Genomic DNA, 21,818 nt, shown 5'->3' with positions numbered 1-21,818 from the left:
GGGATTCATCCTGTGTCCCTGCTGGACAGGTGCACCGGGTGCTGATTTGTCTATGCATGGGCTAAACTCTTGACTAGGTTTATAAGGGCCACAGGGCCAATAACCTAGTAAATTCCTATGATGCTATGTGTAACAGACCCTTTCAATGTGGTAATTCGAGGAACATGAACTTTTTAAGATCCCAAATGAGATATGTTGCTCATAAGGAGGTACACTCGAGAGGTTATGTAAGCCTGGGGCACTATATCAGAAGTAAAATTGTGTCTTTCGGCTTTTCCCGGTTAGGGGTCGCCACAACGGAACTCCGGTCCGCTAATGATTGCTAGTGGATTTTTACGTACCGGGTTACCAGCCCTGACGCACAACCTTCAACGAAGGCACGCCCCAGTCACATATGCCTCCACACAGAAGACGCTCTAGCTGAGAATCGAACGGGACAACATCTTGCTATGAGGCGACAACGCTACCGCAGCACCACCACCGCAGAAAAATATTTAATGGAATTGTTAAGCCTGTTACTTAATAAGATATTGTTACTATAACCAGAGATAAGAAATATTACCCATCTGGTTTAAGTATACAAGATTGCTGCACTAGCTTTTGTTGGTTTGACAAAATATCAAGCTAAGATAACTTTGTGTGGTCCCCCCAGTAGGGGACCCCTAACGACCGCAGGGTTCGCCGATGCCTAAAACCGGCTATGCAAAAAGTGACACCTTTATACACGCATTATTAGTAAAACATGTTACATCATTGGTAGAACATACTGGTACATCTTCCACATTGTGCATTGTAATTAATCACGTTAACAATTCATGCAGTATCTACCTCTGCCTTGGTTAACAAACTAAACCTAAACTAAAATAAAAACAAGTTAGAGAGACAAAACAAGAGCATGAGCTGTACGTTCAAGTTTATTTTTAGAAGCTGTATTGCATATTTCACAGACTGTGCCAACAATCATCATCACGCAACTATTACTGTAACCTACTCACATAAAGCATGAAAAAACTACACAGTTAGAAATCACACATGCAATACGTTACGGAACTAGAGAAACGTTCATAAATGACCGATAATAACCCCAACTCAACGTCAAAGCTCAGCCTCACGCGCCACCTGCTTAGGTCCAATGGAAACAGGCCTTGAAATGTAATGCCTTGACGACATCGATGTTGCCACTTCCGGGAGTGTGGTTTAATGGTGAGGTTATGGCAGTAAGAGGTTCGGTGCAACGTTGATCGTATGATTTATTTGTTTTGGTTTCATTAAATACCTGATAGCTAAGACTTACGGAGCTTTTTGAAGCTTGGTGTGGGTAAGCACAGCCTATATTTACCTGGCATAGAGCTGGCTATGTTCTACACTGATAATTGTGCTGCTGATGTCTCTGCAGCATATGGCAGTCCAATGTCATTTATGTGAATGGGTTACTTGTCAACTTCTTGTTGATATGTGATCAGCTGACCTGTTTGCATTATCTTTCAAGGAGAATGGCCCATGTTAATCGTGCTCCACCGCCAATTCTTATCCTGGATTTAGATTATGCATTATTTTCCAGTGTGGATTTCCTTATGCTGTTATTAATGTGACAACGCATTTTGTGTATATTTTCCAGGTGCTGCTGTTGTATTAGCATTGCATTTTTTGAGGAGCCTTACACCGATTCTTTGCCATTTTCAGTTGGATTCTTGACAGAATTGATTGCTTTAAACCATTCGCATGTTTTTAAAGTGTTCTATGTTTATTTTAAGAATTATGGGTGCATTTTCTTGTATGTTAAATGTAGATATCTCTGGCTACATTTTTGTCAATATTTCACATTCTTGCTGCTGTACATTTTAGTGTGCATTTTGTAAATAGTGGTTAGAGGTATGTAGCCTTCAATGTTTAAGTGATCTTTTATTTAAGAGGCAGATCCCATAGGTACAGTGGAGCCCCAACTGAATCTGTTTCTTTGAAAGATAGAAAAGAAAAATACAATATTTGGCAGTAATTACTAATCAGTTTAGTCTGTTTTACTGCTGTTTTACTGTGTGTTAGGAAGAAGTTGCAGATCTTAGGCAATAACGTATTTTCCCCAGTTCTCGGTAATAGTTTGGGTTCGTCCTGCGTGATGAATTATTTCAGTGATCATAAATCCGCTGCTTCCTTTGGAAGGTACAGTGGTAATCATCCCGCTATCGTGTGAAGTGAAAAAAGAACATGCAGTATTCCTAAGCTGCTCTTTTTATCTTGTTAAATATCTTCTGATTGTTTTTGTATAACCAGCGGACTGACTAGACAACAGGGCGGCCCGTGCTGTTGGACTGCAGCCCCCCAGCTGTAAAACAGAAATAAAATAAAATAGAAAAGAAGAAAAAAAAACAAAATTAAAAAAACAAAATAAAAAAAACAATCACAAATAGTGGACCTTCGCACATGCACACTAGCAGCATTTCCAATATCCAGACTGCTGCTGAGACAGTCTGGAACATGCACAGACTGTCTCATCAGCAGTCTGGATTAGGAAACATTCAAGAACAGAGATCCCAGAAGTCTATGCAGATGTAACTGCATAGACTGTCACTGGAAAGGGATCGGACTCAGACTGCAACATCAGCAGGCTGGGAGTCTCATCAGGGGAAGAACATCTCACAGGCTGTGGTGGATTTAATGCTCCAATGGACATAGAGAAGGATGTATCCTGCAGGCAGGCTTGTAGTGCTCCAACAGCTGTGGATTTAATGCTGCAACAAGGGATCTACATCTATCCAGGTAGGGTGTGTGTGTGTGTGTGTGTGTGTGTGTGTGTGTGTGTGTGTGTGTGTGTGTGTGTGTATGTAATGCCCCAGGTGCTACATGGTGGTGGGTAGAGAATAAGGCTTGAACCCTGCACCTTGGGCCCAGGTGGCAAGAGCCTGAATTCCCTACCCACCACCATTTGTAAAAATGTTGCAGATTTTTCCCTCATACTTGTTCTGTTCCTCATAAAATCTGTGGTTTCTGTATTTTTGTGTACTTGCAAAGCCAGTAGTGCATTGGTGCAGTGGTAGCATTGTTGCCTGACAGCTATATGTTCTTTGGTTTGATTGTTGGCTGGGGTGCCTTTCCTTCTGTGTGGAGTCTGTATGCCCTCCCTGTTTTTGTTTCCTGTAGTGTCCTCCCATCTTACAAAGACGTGTGTCTGTCTGGAGTGTTTCTCCCTGGGTCTCTGCTAAAAATTAGCTTTTGTTCCAAGTCAGACTTTCCTGGTTAACAAATGTTAAAAATGACACGCATTTGAATATCAGACTTCATATTCTTCAGAAAGTGCATGGTAACACAAAAGCTTTTATTCTAGTAATTTTCTAAGTGTATAAGATGGATATTTGAAATTTGTCCCTATTTTTGGGACTGTATTCCCCCATTATTGGCTTCATCCAGGTTTTGTGCTAAGGTTGAGAGCTATGGTAAGAACTGAATTCACTGAATATGTTTGGGGGCTATATTCCCCCATTACTAGCTTTGTCCAGGTGTTTTTTGCTAATAGGTTGAGAGCTATGGTGAGAACTGAATTCACTGAATGTTTAGGGGCTATATTCACCCATTATTGGCTTTGTTCAGGTGTTTTGTGCTAAGAGGTTGACAGCTGTGCTATGGTGTGAACTGAATTCACTAAATGGTAGCCATTTAAGTTTCCGTCTTCCTCTTTCACAAAACAGCTGATTTGGCATAGTGGTATGTTGCTCTGACTGTTTTGCACAGGGTCCCCTGGGTTCAAGACATGGCAGTGAAATGTATGGTGGTAACACAGCATTTTATTCTAGCAACTTTCCAACATTATACAAGCAATGTTTAAAATGTGTCCCTGGTTTTTGACTTTTTGCCCCCCCCCCAAATAAATTTTGGCTTTTTCCAGATTTTTTGTTCCGCAAAGTTCAGAGATACAGCTGAGTGTCGAGTAGATTTTACAAGGAGCTGAGAGCTGCAGGGGAACAAAAGTTTAGTGCTGCTTATGCTAAGTCTGTGTGCATTGTTAATAGCACAACAGGTAGTGTACTTGCTTTTGATGCAGAAGGCTGTGGATTCTACTCCCACAGTAGGTAGATGCATTGCTGATACTGTACTGTGTTGTAAAGGGGGTGGATGCTGCAGTCCTTTTTGGCAAAGATACCTAGTAACTATGAACCAGTTATTAGTTTGCTATCCATTCCCTTTTGCGGTATTACTAGCTTATCATTTTTTTAATGCATGCAACATAGGCAGTTTATTCTTCAAGGGCAACAGGCACTTTATTTGTACATGAAACAATGACATATAAAGTTGTTTGCTAGCAGCAACCTCTTTATTAGTTACAGATTTCTTTAATGTGGATTTTACAATTTCAGAGATTGTGCATATTTACTGATACTGGTGGACTATAAAAGGTTGAGTAGACTTTTTATGATGGAAATGTTCTGAATTGGGCAGTTTTGTCATTGGTGTATGCATTTTGTTTCATTGTTTACGGAAAATGTTCAAAACAAATTTAAAATGAATATTCAAGGAATATAATGTAATACAGTCAGGAAGGTGCATCAAAGAGCATGTGTATGTTTCATGTTCAAGGGGCCTATGATTTTGAAAACAGCCCAGAGTTAATCTTTATCTGCCACTGGCAAAATGTATTTTCTTTGAATGTGGGTTTCAATGCATGTGAGTTTCAAGGGCAGAGAAGTTTTAATGCTAAGTCTATTTTCATTGTGAGACTGCATTGCTTTGTTTAACAGATATCTATTAGGGTTTGTGCTGTAAAGTGCAAAATAAAACTTTCAAATGAAATCTAAATCATTGCAGAAGTAAAGCAGTATGCACATTACGGTGTTTATGGTAAATGGGGCAAAATAACCTCTCAGTTGTCCATATTTTTGCAGAATTAACAGATATTTGCTTCTTATTTTTGGTTTGTTCCTCATAAAATTTCTGGTTTTCTAGCAAATCATTTAGGAATGAAGTCACTAAATGACAGACATGACGTCATAACCAATGCATGCTAATGCAAGACCTGTTATTCTATCAACTGTCTTACGTTTATACAAGAGCAATTTTTAGTAGTGTTTGTATGTTCCCCCAATATATTTGGCCTTGCCCAGATTTCCTGCATTAAGAAGTTGAGAGGTATGTGCAAATCGCTTCGTAGAATTAGGAATATCCAAACCTCTCCATTTTCCCCAATTTTGGCTCCCCTAATAATCCCTCCTCAAAATGGCAGTTTTGGAAGAAAACGTGGAGGGTTTGCAATTATATATAACTATAATGATCAGTTATAGCTTACTTTTATTTCAGAAATGCATGTAGATGCTCTTATTTTGTTAGCTGCTCAAGTTAACAGTGTTAATATTAAAAATGTGTCCCTTTTTGACAGGTTCCCAGCTGTATTGTGTGGCAACTTTATATTTTTGCATCACATTTTGGTCTGTAAAATTGTGGTTTTCTGGCAAATTAGTGGCAAGTCATTAAAGATTGAAGTTAGAAAATAATGACAGACATTTGAGTTTCAGATTTCATACCCTTCAGAAAATTCGTACTAATGCAAGACCTACTACTGTTCTATTATCTAAGTTAATAAGAGCAATATTTAAAAATTGTCCTTATTTTTGGGCCTGTGTCCCACTTCTAGTTCTATGTATGGCTTTGTCCAGATTTCTTGCTCTGAAGTTGAGAGGTATGAGTGTCAGAGCCATCACTGTCAGCCAGAGACATTTCAAATTGTGGCATACTTATTGCACCCCACACCCCATTCTAGTGCCTCTGGATGTGTCCAAGGAAAGCAAGGAGCAGTTATGCAGTGTAAGTGTGCAGAGTATTCCCCCATCCAAGGTAGACCACAAGGCTTTTCATCTGTCCTTGATTTTGCAGAATGTTCTGGTTTTCTGTCATATTTTTATACTGTTGATTTATGCTTCTTATTATTCAGGAAATGCATGCTGTCACAGTGCCCTGTTGCTCTGTTTAAGTAGCAATGATTTAATGACCATCAGGTAAGCTTGTCGGAGATTGTAAGATGCAAGTAAGCTTTAATAAGCATACTGTTAAAGAATTACCAGCATTGAAAGAATTTTCGTTGTTGCCATGCCGAGAATATTTACATAACTAGATAATGTATAAGCCTTGGGTATTGAAATGCATATGACAGTATTTGTAATAAAAGGACAGGATTACAGTATTTTCAAAAGCTCATTACATTTGTTGGAGACTTGCAGTCATCTTTTGTTGGAGACTTGCAGTCATCTTTGCAAGCTTACCCGTAAACTAAACAGAATGCCAGTCTATCATGTGTGGTCCATAACTTGTGCAGGAATCCTTTAAACAATTTATCTTGAGCTTGTTTCTTGTTTGCTGTTCATTTTTTACTTTGATCATGTCTTCCCCATGAAACAAGTAGATAGTTGTGTCAGGCAGCAGGTCTTTTTTGGATAAGAAACATTTTTACAAGTGGGGGTATCACAGAGATTGCTACTTTCAGCATGTTACTTGATAATTTTATAAAGCTGAATATAAATTATAATTAGAAATGCAGTGCAAGGAGTAGTGGTTTGAGTTGAGTGCTGCTTGTTTTTTATACTTTATTTTGACTGGCATTCCAGTAATGTATTTAAAAAGTAATTTATTTTTTCATGCCTCACAACCTGTTTCCATCTGGATATTAAGTTGTCATGTAGCCAATGCATTGAAATATTTTTTTCTTCTACACTTCATTTTGTCTTGATTGGACTCTCGTAATGACTGTTTGGCACCCAGGGCAGCGTATTTAATTAAAGTTCCAGTTGTTGTGGTTTTGAGCATAGCTCCACCCCCTTCCCATTGGCCCCCACCCATTCAGCTGTCTCCTGCAGCCCTCCTTTAATTTGAAGTCACCAGCCGCCACTTACACGCCCCAGAAAGTAACAGTAAAAGCAGTTGTGAGTCCTGAGTTTTTCATCACCTTTGTGACTGAAACGTGCACAGAAGTACCGAAAGGTATACAAATAATGACGTTATTTTAACATGAATGGGGATGGTTATAAACGTAGCAGCATCAATGGGTCCTTATGCGTGTCTAACTTTCTGTTTGGTACTGTGCTGATGCATTGCTTAAGTCTGAAAGGAAAGCATCACTTGGACCAGCAGTTTATTTATGTAATATTGCAAATTAAATGCCCGCTTTAGAGTGACTTTAGAGTTCATTAAAGTTGAGCCTGGTTTGAATGTACATTAAGTATGCATTTAACATATGCAAGTATTATACACACACACACACACACACATATATATATATATATATATATATATATATATATATAGGTTCATAGGTTGGTACTAGGCTATCGGCCCTAGGGCCTATAAAAGCCTAGCCATAACAATTCCCTGGATATTTCTTTTCACAATATTTACTTCTCTGGACCCCTGCCTAGCAGTGCGACTGACATGATCCCCGGGGTGAATTTCCTATCTCCCATCCAATCATCAAGGTTCCTTTTGAAGAGGGCCAAGGAGGCACTCTGCTTGACATGTATGGGCAGTCTATTCCAGAGTATGGGGAGTCTCTGGGTCAGGAATCTATCCCTCCAACATGTTTTGTTCATTGTGATGACAAGGTTTAGATCCCTGGAGCGTGTGGCTCTGAGGGATTGGGATTTCTTTAAGTGGAGCATGTCCAACAGCTCAGGGTTTGACATGTCCTTGTATGTTAAGCAGAGATCACCTCTGAGTAGATGATATGCCACAGAGTATAGCTGGAGTTTTTCTTAGACGGTCAGCATATGGCATCTGCTTTAGGCCTGTGATTCTTTTAGTGAGGTATTTCTGTGGCCTTTCCAGCTGTTGCAGATGTCTTGTGAGGTACATACCAAACGGGGCATTATACTCTATAATGGGTCTAATGAGGGATGAGTATAGTGGGACAATGACCTCCTTTTTTCTGGATGAAAAGCCCTTAGTGATGAGGTGTGCCACACAGAAGGATTTCCTAACTGTTGTGGCGATGTGGTTATCGAAAGTGAGACCACTGTCCACCTGTGTCCCTAAGTCTCTCATCACACTTTCAATGTTTAGTGTACTGCCACCTACATGGTAATTCATGGGTACATGTTTTTTTTCCAAAGGGGATAACTATACATTTCTTAGCAATAAACTTGAGCCCATGGCTCTGGCACCAGGCATCTGTTTCTGTAAGGCCCTTTTGTAGAATATCCACATCATTTGGGGATTCAATAATGGCTCCCAGTTTGCAGTCATCTAGTCCCTTATTGTTGGCCTGTACTTCAGAGAAGTAGATGCCAAACAAGAGTGGTCCCAGGACTGAACCCTGAGGTACTCCACTTGTCTGGAGCTGGATTTGGAGTCTGCTACTTTTACAGTCTGGGTTCTGTCAGTAACCCAGTTTGCAACCCATCGAGTGATGTAGGGATTTATGCCCAGCTTGGTAAGTTTATCTATGATTCCAGAGTGGGGGATGGTGTTGAAGGCTTTGGCGAGGTTCAGATAGGCTTATCCTTATCCTCGTCCACAGCTCTGGAGACTGATTTGAAGAAGTCAGTCAGGTTCAGGAGACAAGATCGGCCCTTCACAAACCCAAACTGAGTGGGGTCCAGTGTTTGATGGTTGCCAATGTTTTTTTTACAACTTCCATGATCATGCGTTCCATGCCCTTGCAGATCAGGCTCGTCAGACTGATGAGACGGTAGTTCCCAGGATCCAAGGTGGATCCCCCCTTGTGGAGTGGGGTGACTGTAGCTGTGCGCCACTCAGTGGGCATGAAGCCTGAGGTGAGGCTATGATTAAAAATGACACTTAGGTGAGGTGCCAGTTCATTTTGTGGTTCATGTAGTACACAGCCTGGGATGTCATCTGGTCACATGAATGCTGTATTCTTAGCTTTGTGGAGTGCGGTTTCTACCTGTGTGGCCGTGATTACCAGAATTTGGCAATCTTTTGGTATTGAGATGGGCCCTTTAGGGGATGAGAGGGGGGTGAAGTTGGCACTAAATCGATCTGCCAGGATATTGGCAGTATCCTTGGGATCAGTATATTTAATGCCATTCTGTTGAAGCTCAGAGCAGATCTGAGCATTGCCATTTAGATTCTTGACATAACTATAGAATGCCTTGTGGTTGTCTTTGGAATCTTTATTTTCGTAACTAGCTTTTGAGAATTTTATGAGGGATGTCAGATTCTTACTGAGGCTGGTGAGGGAGTTTTTTGCATCCTGGCATTTTCCTCTTTTCTGCAACAGTTTCTTCCTTCTGTTGTATAGTTTGTTTATAGCAGGGGACCACCAGTTTGGTTTCCTTTTTTTGGAGGAGAGCATCTTGGTTCTATTTGGGATGGCACATTCATGCATGAGTGGATGCACTCGTACAGTGCATTAGTGTAGGATACTGCAGTCGAACTTTCAGATCACATCTGCATGGGTGTCATGAAGTTTGTCACTTCTGACTTCAGTAGCATGAAGTTGGCTTTAGAGAAGTTTTTTAAGGAGGTTTCTTACAGGGGGTGGGGGTGTGATGTGGATGTCAAGGGTGATTTGCTTATGGTCATACCTGAACAATGAGGAGGTGACCACTGGTATGGAGCATCTGTCTCCCATGTTGGTAATGACCAGGCCTAGGATATTGGAGCCCTCTGGTGGGACAATGGATTCGTTGATCCAGGGCATTAGAATTTATGAATTCCAAGAATACGTGCGCGCGCGCGCGTGTGTGTGTGTGTGTGTGTGTGTGTGTGTGTGTGTGTGTATATATGTATATATATATATATATATATATATATATATATATATATATATACATATATAAAATGTGTGTGTATACACACATATATATATATATATATATATATATATATATATATATATATATATATATGTGTGTGTGTACATGCGTGTGTGTATGTGGACGTGTACAAGTGTGCGTGTGTGTACGTGTTGTGTGTGTACATGTGTGTGATTGAATTTTACCCTTTGATGTTCTTATTCTGCTTATTGCAGACACTGTAAAAATACTATTATGATATTATTTTTTTGTTTGTTTTTTCTCTGAACTATATTTGTAACTGTTTAAATATTTAATGCTTTTAATGATTAAACAGTGAGCATTAAAAACATTAATGTTTGAGGTCATGGCTTTGACACCAGGCATCTGTCTCAGAGGGGCCCTTTTGTAGGATATCTGCATCACTTGGGGAGATGATAATGACTTCTAGCTTGCAGTCATCAGTGAATTTGGTCAGCTAGAGTCCTTCAGTGTTGGCCTGGACTTCTGCGAAGTAGATACCAAACAGGAGAGGGCCCAGGACCATGCCCTCCGGGACTCCACTCATGACTGGTTGATACTCTGACTTGGAATCCGCAACTTTTACTCTGTGGGTCCTGTCTTTGAGCCAATTTGCAACCCACCTAGTGATGTAAGGATTGATGCCTAGTTTGGTGAGTTTATCAATGAGTTTATCAATGATACCTGAGTGGGGAATGGTATCAAAGGCCTTTGCCATGTCGAGGTAGGCTGTATGCACTGCCTTACCCTCATCCACAGCCTTGGTGACTGCCTCAAAGAAGTCAGCCAGGTTCAGCAGGCAGGATCTCCCCTTGACAAAGTCAAACTGTGTGGGGTCAAGAGTTTGGAGATTGCCTATATCTTTGTTAAGCAGGTCCATAATGATGCGCTCCTTAGCTTTGCATACCAGACTCGTCAGGCCAATGGGGCGATAGTTCCCAGGGTGTGTAGTTGCTCCCCCTTTATGGAGCTGGATGACTGTAGCAGTGCGCCATTCATTAGGGACTTAGCCTGAGGAAGGTTTGTGATTGAACAGGGCACACAGATGTGTTGCCAGTTCATTTTGTAGCTCCTGTAGGATGCAGCCAGGGGTATTATCAGGTCCCATGGATGCTGTGTTCTTGGCTTTGGACAATGCAGCTTTTACCTGTGCCACAGAAATGGTGGGTACCAGACTTTCTTCTGGTATTGTGATAGGGCCCTGGGCAGGAGGGGTAAAGTTGGCACTGAATCTATTGGCCAGTATGTTGGCTATATCTGTTGGCTCAGTATAGGAGATGGCATTGTGCAATAACTCGGAGCAAATCTGGGTATTGCCCTTGAGGTTTTTGATGTAGCTATAGTAGGCTTTATTTTTTTTGTTGGTGTCAGCCGCAATCCTGCCTTCATAGCTGGCTTTAGAGGATTTGATAAGGGATCTCAGCTTTTTGTTGAGACTGATAAGGGAGGTTTTCCAGTATTGTGACTTCATTTTTTTTCTGCAACAGTTTCTTTCTTCTGTTGTAGAGTTTATTGATAGCTGGGGACCACCAGATTGGCTTTCTTTTTTTGGAGGAGAGCGTCTTGGTTCTCGCTGGTATGCAAGGTCCATGCATTTGTGTACAGTGCATTGGTGTATGATTCAGCAGTCATGCAGCTATTTTCCATTGGCATGGGTGCCGAGAAGTTAGCCACCTCTGTTTTTAGGAGCCCAAAGTTGGCTTTAGAGAAGTTTTTCAGGGTGGTCACCTTAGTGGGGGGTGTAGGTGAGATGGATCTTTCCATGGTGATCAGTGTGTGGTCAGATTTAACCAGGGAGAAATTGACTATAGGTGTGGAACAATGATCTCCCATGTTGGTGATAAACCAGGTTGAGGATGTTGCTTCTTCTAGTGGGGGTCAGAATGAGCTGGTCCAGGGCATTGGAATTGATAAATTCCAGAAAGCTTTGGCCCTGTACATTGGTACTTGAATAGTTTTCCCAGTTGATGGAAGGGTAGTTGAAGTCACCCAGTATGAGAGTATTGGGTTGGACCTTTGATAGATTCCAGGGTGCTTAGGAACTTGGAGTGAGAGTCTAGGGACATGTTTGGGGTTCTGTAGCAGGCTATAACTTGTATCACTGTCTTACCCAGTGCAAGTTGTACCTGAAGTATCTCGGATGCATTATGCTGGGTTACCAGTTTAGATGTGTGTGTATCCTTTAAGAATAAGCAGACACTTCTGCTTTTGGAGCTTCCAGACGTATTCTGGGGCTGAAAGGTATGGAATGAGTTGTAGCCTGGGAGCGCAGGGGTGCTTTCTGCCTCTTTAAACCAGGTATCCATTTTAGCACAGATGTCGACATTCTCCATTTTGAGGAGAGCTTTGAGTGAGTGCATCTTGAGATTTAGACTTCTATCATTGAGCAGCATGACCCTCAGATTGCATTTTTTGTAGCTGCTACAGTGGAATTTTGGTCTTTGGAACACTGCCTAAAAAAGGCACTATAGGGGTGGCAAGAACCTTAGCCAGTACCTGGAATCCCAGGGGTGACAGATGCAGGCTGTCTCTGGCAAAGCATCGAGGTATGTTGATCATGTCTTCCCAGGCAGAAAGATACTCGATCCCTTAGAATGACACCAGTTGTTGAAGTCAATCATTTTCTTCTCGTACTGTGGTATCATTCTGGGTGACGGTAGAATACTGCTCAGGGCTAGAGTCATACCTGCTTGGGCCACATAATTCAAGAGTTCCATCACATCTCTTTTCATGTAGTCCAGGGAGGTATGTCTCAGGTCATTCACACCCACATGGACAATGACTGAGTCATATTTGTACTTGTGGAGTGACCTGAGTGCATGTGTTGTGTGGCAGATCCTGGCACCTGATAGACAAGTGACTGTCACCTTCTTGTTCAGTGTGTGAGTGGGACATCAATGTGCCTCACAGTTGAGTCTCCTCTGATTAGTACACTGGGAAAGTGTTTTGCCTTAAGGGCTTGGGTTGAGCGGCACACTGTGGAGGTGAGCTATTTGTTCTGGGGTTGGTGTTGTGTTGTGGTGGTAGAGTGCATTTATGTCCCGGGGGGGTCTCTGTTGTTAGGGTAAATGTTTATTGAGAGCCTCTGTGAAGGTGGGTGCATGGTTTGTGTTTCTACATGTGGGTTGTGATGGTTGGTGTTTTGGAGGGCTGTATGTTCCATATAGTGAGTTACAGGTGTTGACCTTCTCCTCATGACCAGCTAGTCCGGTCTTGGTTGGAGCAAGCACTGCTTCCAGTTTGGTGATGTAAGTGCATCTCTCAGGTATGAGTGTTGGGAGGTAAGAGGAGAGGGTTCTCTGTGTACATTAGACAGTTGCCACACTGTCTCAGAATGCCCAAGTGCACTAGGTTTACAGGAGAAGGCATAAGAAATTGCCCTACAGTTATACCAGGAGGGCTGGTCATAGCTAATAAGTACTGGTGCTGTTACTGCGTAGGAACAGCCAGTGCTGATAGGGCCAAATATGCTACAGTAAATGCTACTATAGCCTGTTAAAGTGAAGCCGCTTAAGCTAATTGAAGTGCAAGAAGTGAAAGAAGAAGCATGTTCTAAGGTGAATAGTATTTTTAAACTGTTTCTGTAATTGCTGGTTCAGTTAATATGTTATGATTCTCTATCTTTTTATATTCTTCAGGGTCATGATCAGGACCTCATGTTGAGCTAGAAAATTAGTTTCTTTATAAATTTAAGTAGATTACTTCTTTATCCACTTTCTATTTTTGTTACCCTGGTTATCAGTAAAAAAACGGTCAGATATTATGTGCTTCTTTAGGTCTTTTGTTCTATTGGCTTTCAGAAATTACACAGCTCATTCCTTGAAAATGAGTACCATGGTATTCTGTACATCTGAGATCAAACTAGTAAAATGATAATTTCTTGCCTTTCTCTTGCACCTAGTTCTGTGAAGGGATATCCCATCTTCTTTCTTCAGTGGTCAGGAGCCTTATCTTCCTCCGATGTTTTTAAATAGGTCTTTGGAAGGTATTGCTAGTTTTTATTTATAATGTGCTGGTCTGGAAAAGACTCCCCATCTACATAAAACAAAGTTACACGTGTGTGTGTGTGTGTGTGTGTATATATGTATGTATGTATGTATATGTGTGTGTATGTATATATGTATATATATATATATATATATATATATATATATATATATATATATATTTATTAAACAAAAACACACACGCACACATATTCATGTTTGGACCCTTCAGTCAGAGCTGACCATCAGCTGCTGTCTCTCTCTATATATATATATATATATATATATATATATATATATATATATATACATACATACACATATACACATATACATATTAAAAAAAAAAAAAAATATATATATATATATATATATATATATATATATATATATATATATATAAAATAAAGTAAGTTACTCTGGAGATGTACAGCATCTAGTGTCAGTTCAACCCTGGTTTTCCCAGTTTGGGCATGGCTTGTAGTGTCACTTCGGCAGCGACCATCAGTGATTAGTTTAGAAGTCTCACCTAGACAAGTCATAGTGGCAATACTGCTTCTGAGGGATGATTTGTTTTATTGTGCTCCAATTTCCCCACCCCATTTACATGCACTTGTCTTGTCCTGGGATGGATTTGCAATGAAATGTGCTGGAGTATTGACTAGCTGTTGGTAACTTATATCAGCAAGTATGAGCACTTCAAGAATGGGATCGTCATTTTATTGTTTGATTATCACATTGGATAATTGAATTGTATAAATGGATGCTGTTTGATGTAAAATGTATTCCTTGAAGGCGTAAACCGAGGTACCGGAAACATCAGTAAAGAACATTGCATTTTTTCTAGTGTGGTGTCGTGTGTTTTTTGGATATCATTTTTGGACTTTTTTGTGTTTTTGTCAATTTTAATGCACACTGGTGAAAATTAAGGCAGCGAATGAATCCCGTTTCACCTATGCTGACATTTGGATTGAGTGTGAATCCAGGGTAGCAGAAGAAGATCCACTGATGATGGTGGAGGAAGGTCCGAATGGGGCTGAGTTTATCAAATTGGAAAGACTGCTTGTCAAGGAGGTAATGCTATATTGTGATATAAAGTTACTTGAAAAGTACTTGTCCTTGGACATTACCCTGAGGGGTTTGAGAATTAGTAAACTGCCGGCCTACGAATTTGCGGAAGACAAGGGTGATTTGTTGAATGAGTGGAACGCCGCTTCGTTGGCGTGCACCAAAGTTTGGTTGAGAGTTCATGTTAAACGGAATATGCAACAGCAGGAGAAACTCAGGGCGGATGTTCTTCAAACCCAGGCGGAGTTGGCAGAGAAGGTTTCTAGCACCACCTTTGACTCTAAGGCACAAGAGATGGGAGAAAAGGTGGACAAGGCAGAAGAATTTGTGATGGCTCAAAAGAAAGAGAAACTACAAAGAGACATAGCGGATTATAGAAACAACACAATTTTTGTTTGGCGAAGAAGGGATTTGAGAGGCAGGCAGAAGGCCAAATGCCAGGGTAGTTGGAGTCAGGAATTTCGGGACTCTTCAATATCTTCAGGAGAAATGGCCTCGAGTAGCAGTAAAAAAAAGCGTGTCGTTCGATGATCTTAGCGAAGAATCGATGGGTTCCATTTCCAGGAAGGAAAATCAGGAGAACAGCAAGGGCCAAGGTCGTAGATGGCAAACTGTTACTAACGGAGTTGGCGGTAAGCAAAACTAGGGGAACCAATTTGGCCACAACAACAGGAGTAGGAGAAGGCAGAATTGAAATTGCTCCAGTGGGTCACGATGCTGGAAGGAGGGGCTGCACCATAACCCCTGTTATGGAGTCAAGAATTGAGTTGGACACTTTAAAAGTGATTTAACTTGTCGGACCTGCATTTGGATTATAATGACTGTTCTTTGTTGGACAAGGGTATTAAATATATCCCCACTTTTTGTCCGAGCCCATCTGACCTGATTTTGGAAATCAGTAAGTTTTGTCGAAAATTGTACTTAAAAGTGTTTTTTTATAATGAGAAATGTATCATCCAGAAGGGCGATGAACATAATGGCAATGTGAATATGGAGGATGCAATTTGTGGAGGCATGCTTACATGTGAGTTGGATAGTGAAAATGAAGAGGATCCTTTTGCTGAATATGTCAGTTTATGATTGTGAGGGTGCTTCGTTTAATGAAGAACATGATACAGTCACTGATTTTGAAGTTATTGACAATAGGATATTAGAGAAGATGAAGGCTTTGTTTCAGGTTATGGCAAGATGATAGTACCAAAATTACCATAAAAGATCCCTTTTATGCCACCGAAGATGTCCGCTAGTATTGTAACGTTTGAAAATGTTTTATGTAAGTAGGTAGAAAAGGAATATGATTTATTCAGGAAACATTTCAGAGCATTCATTTTAGCTAAAAATGAATGGGATGCTTTGCATAAGTTAAGAAGTCATAATGAAAATTATGTTTTTACTCAAGCGGACAGGGGCGGGAATTGGGTGATTATCTGTAAAATGCAATATAACAGCATGGCCTTCAAGACAGAGTCTAACATATAAAAAATTGTCTTATAACCCTATGCCAATATTCAACAATGACCTGTTGGAAATATTAGAGAGAGGGGAAAGGTTGTTTTTTTTTTAATTCAGGGGATGTAAGGAAATTTAGTTAACCCTAGAAGTGTTGTTATATTTAAGGTAATACCTAAGGTGCATAAGGATTTGAACCCCCCCCCACCGGAAGACCTATAGTCTCAGGCAATGGGGCCTACTTGCAGAATGTTGGCATATTTTTGGATTTTCATTTAAAACGGTATTTGAGCAGGGTCACTTTTCATATTAACAGTAAGAAGTTGGCAGATTTAGTGGGGGGTATGGAGTGGTCGCATGAGTATTATTGGGCCACCATTGATATCAAAACCCTGTACACCAATATCCAACATGGGTGGGGACTAAATGCATTCAGGACTATGTTAGGGGAAGGCCCACGAACGGATTTCTTGATTAGGCTGTTAGAATTTTCTCTGACACAATTGCTTTGTGTTTGGTAATAACTGTTTCTTACAGCAAGAAGGAACTGAGATGGCGGCTTCATATGCCCCAGTCTATGCAATATTATGCATGGATTATTTTGAGAAAATTTGTATATACAATACGAGTTTTTATAAAAACAGAGTGGTGGTATTTAAAAGATACATAGACTACTTAATATTCATCTGTAAAGGATATATGGATGAATTTGGTGACTTCATATCCCAACTGCAGGAGAACAACTTTGGCCTTGAATTTACTTATTATACCAACAGGACACTGACACAGTATTTAGACCTGCCAACAGGACACTGACACAGTATTTAGACCTGGAGTTCTATGTAAATAAGGTGGCATTTAGGCCGTTTTTTAAGAGAACTGCGGTCAACAATTTTTTGGCAGCTAATAGTATGCATGCCCTACATTTAATAGCATCATTACCCTATGGTGAATATCTGCGCATTGCCAATAATACCTCTAATAAAATCGAGTTAATACACAAATTTGATAAGGTAAGGAACAGGTTAAGGAGTAGGGGATATTTGGAGGATATTTTAAGTTCAGCAGAAAACAGGGTTAGGAAGAGGTTGGGGCTAGCACACCAAAATGATAATTTTATGGTTAGTTCAGAGGGGTATAGTAAGCAGCATATGGAGAAGGGTAAGGATCAGGAAGTTTTATTCTATGTGAACAAGTTCTCCCCTTTTTCTGACACACACCAAGGATGCTGGTCAATAAATATTGGTCTGTAGTATATATGAGAAGTATGGTAATATTTTCCTGGACAAGTTCACATTTTCCTACAGTAGATCAAAGAACTTGAAAGAATTGTTGTCCACAGGTATATTGGAAAACAAACATGGCAAGAAGGGAAGTTATCCATGTGGTAATTGCATAATATGCAGGAAAATTAAAAATCTACATGGGATGAATATTAATGGAAAGAGTTACACCTCTAGGGATTTTTACAATTGTCATACCAGGGGCGTAGTACATATCATTGGCTGCGGATGCACCCCAACTATGTGGTACATAGGGCAAACAAAAAGAGCTGTCAAAAAGAGGATTATGGAGCATTTGGGAGACATCAGAAGAGGTACGATTGACAGTCCTATTGCGGAACATTTCATTAGGGCTCTGATGAAACTTTTTTCTTTGGTGTGCTGGCCAGACCCAAACCACAGAAGGATGGACAAGTTGCAGGAAATTTGACTCTATTGGAGACCAAATGTATTATTAACTTTAGATCATTATACCCGAGGGGGCTAAATATGGAACTGGATTTTGAACATCAATAGTTAATAACAGACTGCATATGTCTCTCATTTCAGGGATTTAGTAAGTGTGATTATATTTAGTATAAATAAGTGCTGTCGTTCCTTCTAGCATTGTGGGTCGGCTTTGGCTTGTTAAATAGGACAAGATGTGGCATAATGTGGAAGGTTACACAGTCTTATTGTATTTTTTCATATTGTTATAGGCAGTTTGTGGAATGTTTATTTTAAATGTATGTATAAATCTCGTGAATCAAAGTTATGAGTGGTTCTAACATTATATAGTAATATACAAAAGACATGTAAAGAATAAATATGTATTTAAAATTGTTGTTAACTTATGTCAGCAAGTATGGCACTTTAAGAATGGGATTGTCATTTTATTGTTTGATTATCACATTGGATAATTGAATTGTATAAATGGATGCTGTTTGATGTAAAATGTATTCCATGAAGGCATAAGCCGAGGTACCGGAAAAAATCAGTTAAGAACATTGCATTTTTTCAGGTGTGTTGTCGTGTGTTTTTTGTATTGTTCAACCTCTGCAGCAACTCTGCAACTGACAGTGAGCCCTGGCCTCCACCAGGGATCAACCACGAGTAGGTTCATTTGAGCACATTCCCCCTAGCATGAAATGCCCATCCTCCCCTGTCAGCAACTCGGAAGATACCTGAGCAGCAGATTGAGCCCAGATGACCTTTGCCATAGTTAAGGCTTTATCACTCTATACCATGCTGTTTTATATTATTTTAACACCTTAGTACTAGGATGTGGTTAAATATTAAACCAAATATTTCTTACTTGGAGACTTCAGTTACTTAAGCATTGTTTAACAGACCTGGACCTCTAAAAATGAATGTATTTGATATTTCCTAGACTTTAATACCAATGAACTAGAGGAAATTGGAACTCTGCTAGTATCTTTGACATGGTCCTAACCAACCTAGCCCCCACTTCAGATCTCCAGTTAAGATGACAGATTGGTAGTCAGATTTATCTTCTGGCTCTATTGGTACTACCCCAAACTAAATGAGACAATCTTTAGGGACTTCTCCAGTGCTTACCTGCAGCATCTTGTAGAAGACTTGGACAAAATTCCCAACAGTTGCACTGCAAATGGACCCACTGAGAAGACTGCTGCATTTGTCTCTGACTTTTACCAGCACCTAAAAGGCTGCATTGAAAAGTTATTACCCCTACCAAGAATATAATGGTAAATTCAGGAATAAACCTTGGTGGTAGAATTTTTGTATTAATAAACTGCAACAAAAGAAGGTAAATAATGAAATTTGTAAGAAGTATCCACCCCCTTCTTCAAGACCATAGTAAAATGTGTAAGCAAGGAACTTTAGAACACTGTTAGAAAGTGTAAAGCAAAACACACGTGTAAGGTTTTCTGATACTACAGATCTTTTACAGATATTTCTTAATTTATGTCAGAAAGCTAAGTAGTAATGTTCAATGACTCCCTGAACTAGTCTGTAATATCACACATTCCACTCCAGCTGATACATTAGCAGACAAATGTAATAATAACTTTACCTCATCTACCTACGTTGTTGCCCCCACTGTCCCTAAAAATATAGTTTCCCCTATAATCACTTTGGCACTGTTGAACAAATTTCAGAATCCCTGGCAAAGGCTAAAAATACTTCCATGGGACCAGACAACAACTTCTGTTTTAAACTGTCTGGCCAATTCCTGCAAAACAACTACTGTGACTCCCTACACAAGGGACCCCTTTTACAGACCCAGGTAATCAGCCTTGCCACAGGGGTGGTGCCTAATGTCTGGAGAACAACTGCCGTTACTTTCTACATAAATATGGCCCTTATGCAGACCCTGGTAATTGTAGTCCCATCAGCCTTGCCAGCCTAATGCAAAACCATGGTACTTGTCATAGTGCAACTCTTTAATGTGGACACAAGTAACTAATGTGCTGTAGACCCTAGTTGGTTGAGTTTTGTGAAGGACAGGTTCTGCATCTTGCACCTGTTAAACTTCTTAAACAGGTTGCAGATGCTGTTGACAGTGGTCGCAGTGCAACCTGCTTATCTTGGTCTGGCTGAGGCTTTTGACACTATCCTCCATGTTGGTCTTATTGGAAAAAGAAAGATGAACTTTATGTAAATCCCTGTCTGTTGAATTATAATTTACTATTCAACAAATCCAAAATTGTGAATGTTGCTGGTAACCTCTCTGTATGTAAAATTGTGACTAGTGGATCTACAGTGTTCATTGCTGCCATCCCCCCTTCTCGGATACTACACTGAATATCTGCGAAATAAATGCCAAAGTGTGGCTGTCCAAGTTAGCTGATGATTGCAAGCTGGTCACTGATTTCCTCTCATCCACTGATAGTAAACAGCTTCATTAAGAGCCAAAATGTGCACATACTTGGCATACTAAAAAAAACCCCAAAAGAAATGGCTAAGAGATTAAAAAAAAGAAATAGCTATGAGATAAATGCAAAAAAGTGCAGCATAGTAGTTTTGGGCAAAAAATGCTGTTAGTGCTTTTTCAGACATTCGGTCTTAAAAGCCTTGAGTACTTGTGGGACGACTCTCATACTATTCTCCCGTTTCCACCACAGCCAGGAAATCTTATCCTGCCGTGTTAATTTCCCAGGGAATATCATTAAGATCCATGGAAGCCACTATACAGCTGTACTCTTCCCATCCAGTAAATGTTGGGATATACACCTGCCAGGTATACTGAAAATGGTCTTAACTAAATGTAAAGAATGCAGTGTAATGATTTAGCAAAAAAAGTTGTTCCTATCTCATGTAATTGTTACTCCTCTTTGGATAGGTATGGTCATAAGAGAACTGGGTACTTATGTGGACAACTCCCTGTCATTGGATAGGTATGGTCATAAGAGAACTGGGTACTTATGTGGACAACTCCCTGTCATTTGATCATAATTGTATCATGGCAAAAAATCCTTCTGCCTCGTCCAATTTATATCCTAAGGAATATTTTCAAGATTCAAGTCATCTTATGTTGTACTTTGCCCTTAGTAGACCTGTCATAAGATACAATTCTCCTTTGGTATATGCAAATCTAAGCATATTGCTCAAGTGGAAAGACACCAAAAGCCGAAAAATTTAAAGGCTATAAATCTTGTAACTATTCTGATAAACAGCTAAGTATAAGGGATGTGTTGATCTATGAGCTGCTTCAAAGTAATCTTGATCTTTCCTTTTGAGCCATGAAGCATTCAGTCCTATTTGCTGTCTTGTTTTGTTAGCAAAGTCATTGGCTGTACAAACACCAGGACTAGGGTTCTAAATCTACAGCAAAATATGAGCAAGACCTGCTGGAGGAATAGCTTCCCAACTCAACATATTCTTAGTCTATGGAGTAAGTTACCAATACTGATGAAAGTACTACTTTGGTTGCCTTTAAGAATAGAATTGATAGGCTGTATAAACAGATAAAGTCCCCGATTATGTGTGCCTCTGCTTAGTTTGGGAAGTGAGCACTATTATGTGTTTGAAAAGGGTGGCAAGATCTTTGTCTACTTAAAGGTGTCTCTGGCTAGGCATATTATTGGCCCTCTGATCACTGTTCCCATTTTTCTGTTTCCGAGCTTTTCAGTAATCATACTGTCTACATGTTTATGTTGTATATGAGTACCTGGCAGAATTTTAAATAGCTAATGGATGAAACCCATACTGTCAACTTTATAACCCAAGTAATGAATGGGAACCTTTGGCAGTATAATTGAATATGTCATGTGATTCTCACAGAAGGATATAAACAAAGAGTATTGGAGATCACAAGA

General features: G+C 40.0%; 1 protein-coding gene across 2 annotated transcripts in view; it reads left to right on the top strand.

The window, feature by feature from the left end:
* Positions 1–1,171: 1,171 nt before the first annotated feature.
* Positions 1,172–21,818, top strand: part of ACSL3 (acyl-CoA synthetase long chain family member 3) — a 943,201-nt gene continuing 922,554 nt past the window's right edge. For both annotated transcript variants that reach the window (XM_044070290.1, XM_044070288.1), the window contains exon 1: positions 1,172–1,318. The gene's annotated coding sequence lies outside the window, so the exon portion shown is untranslated. The remainder of the gene's footprint in view (positions 1,319–21,818) is intronic.

Source organism: Protopterus annectens, chromosome 4.part1, assembly GCF_019279795.1.
Source record: "Protopterus annectens isolate FY-2018-M chromosome 4.part1, PAN1.0, whole genome shotgun sequence".
Classification (NCBI taxonomy): Eukaryota; Metazoa; Chordata; order Ceratodontiformes; family Protopteridae; genus Protopterus; species Protopterus annectens.
The sequence above is the reverse complement of the archived record's forward strand: the minus strand, read 5'-3'. Positions and strand labels throughout refer to the sequence as shown.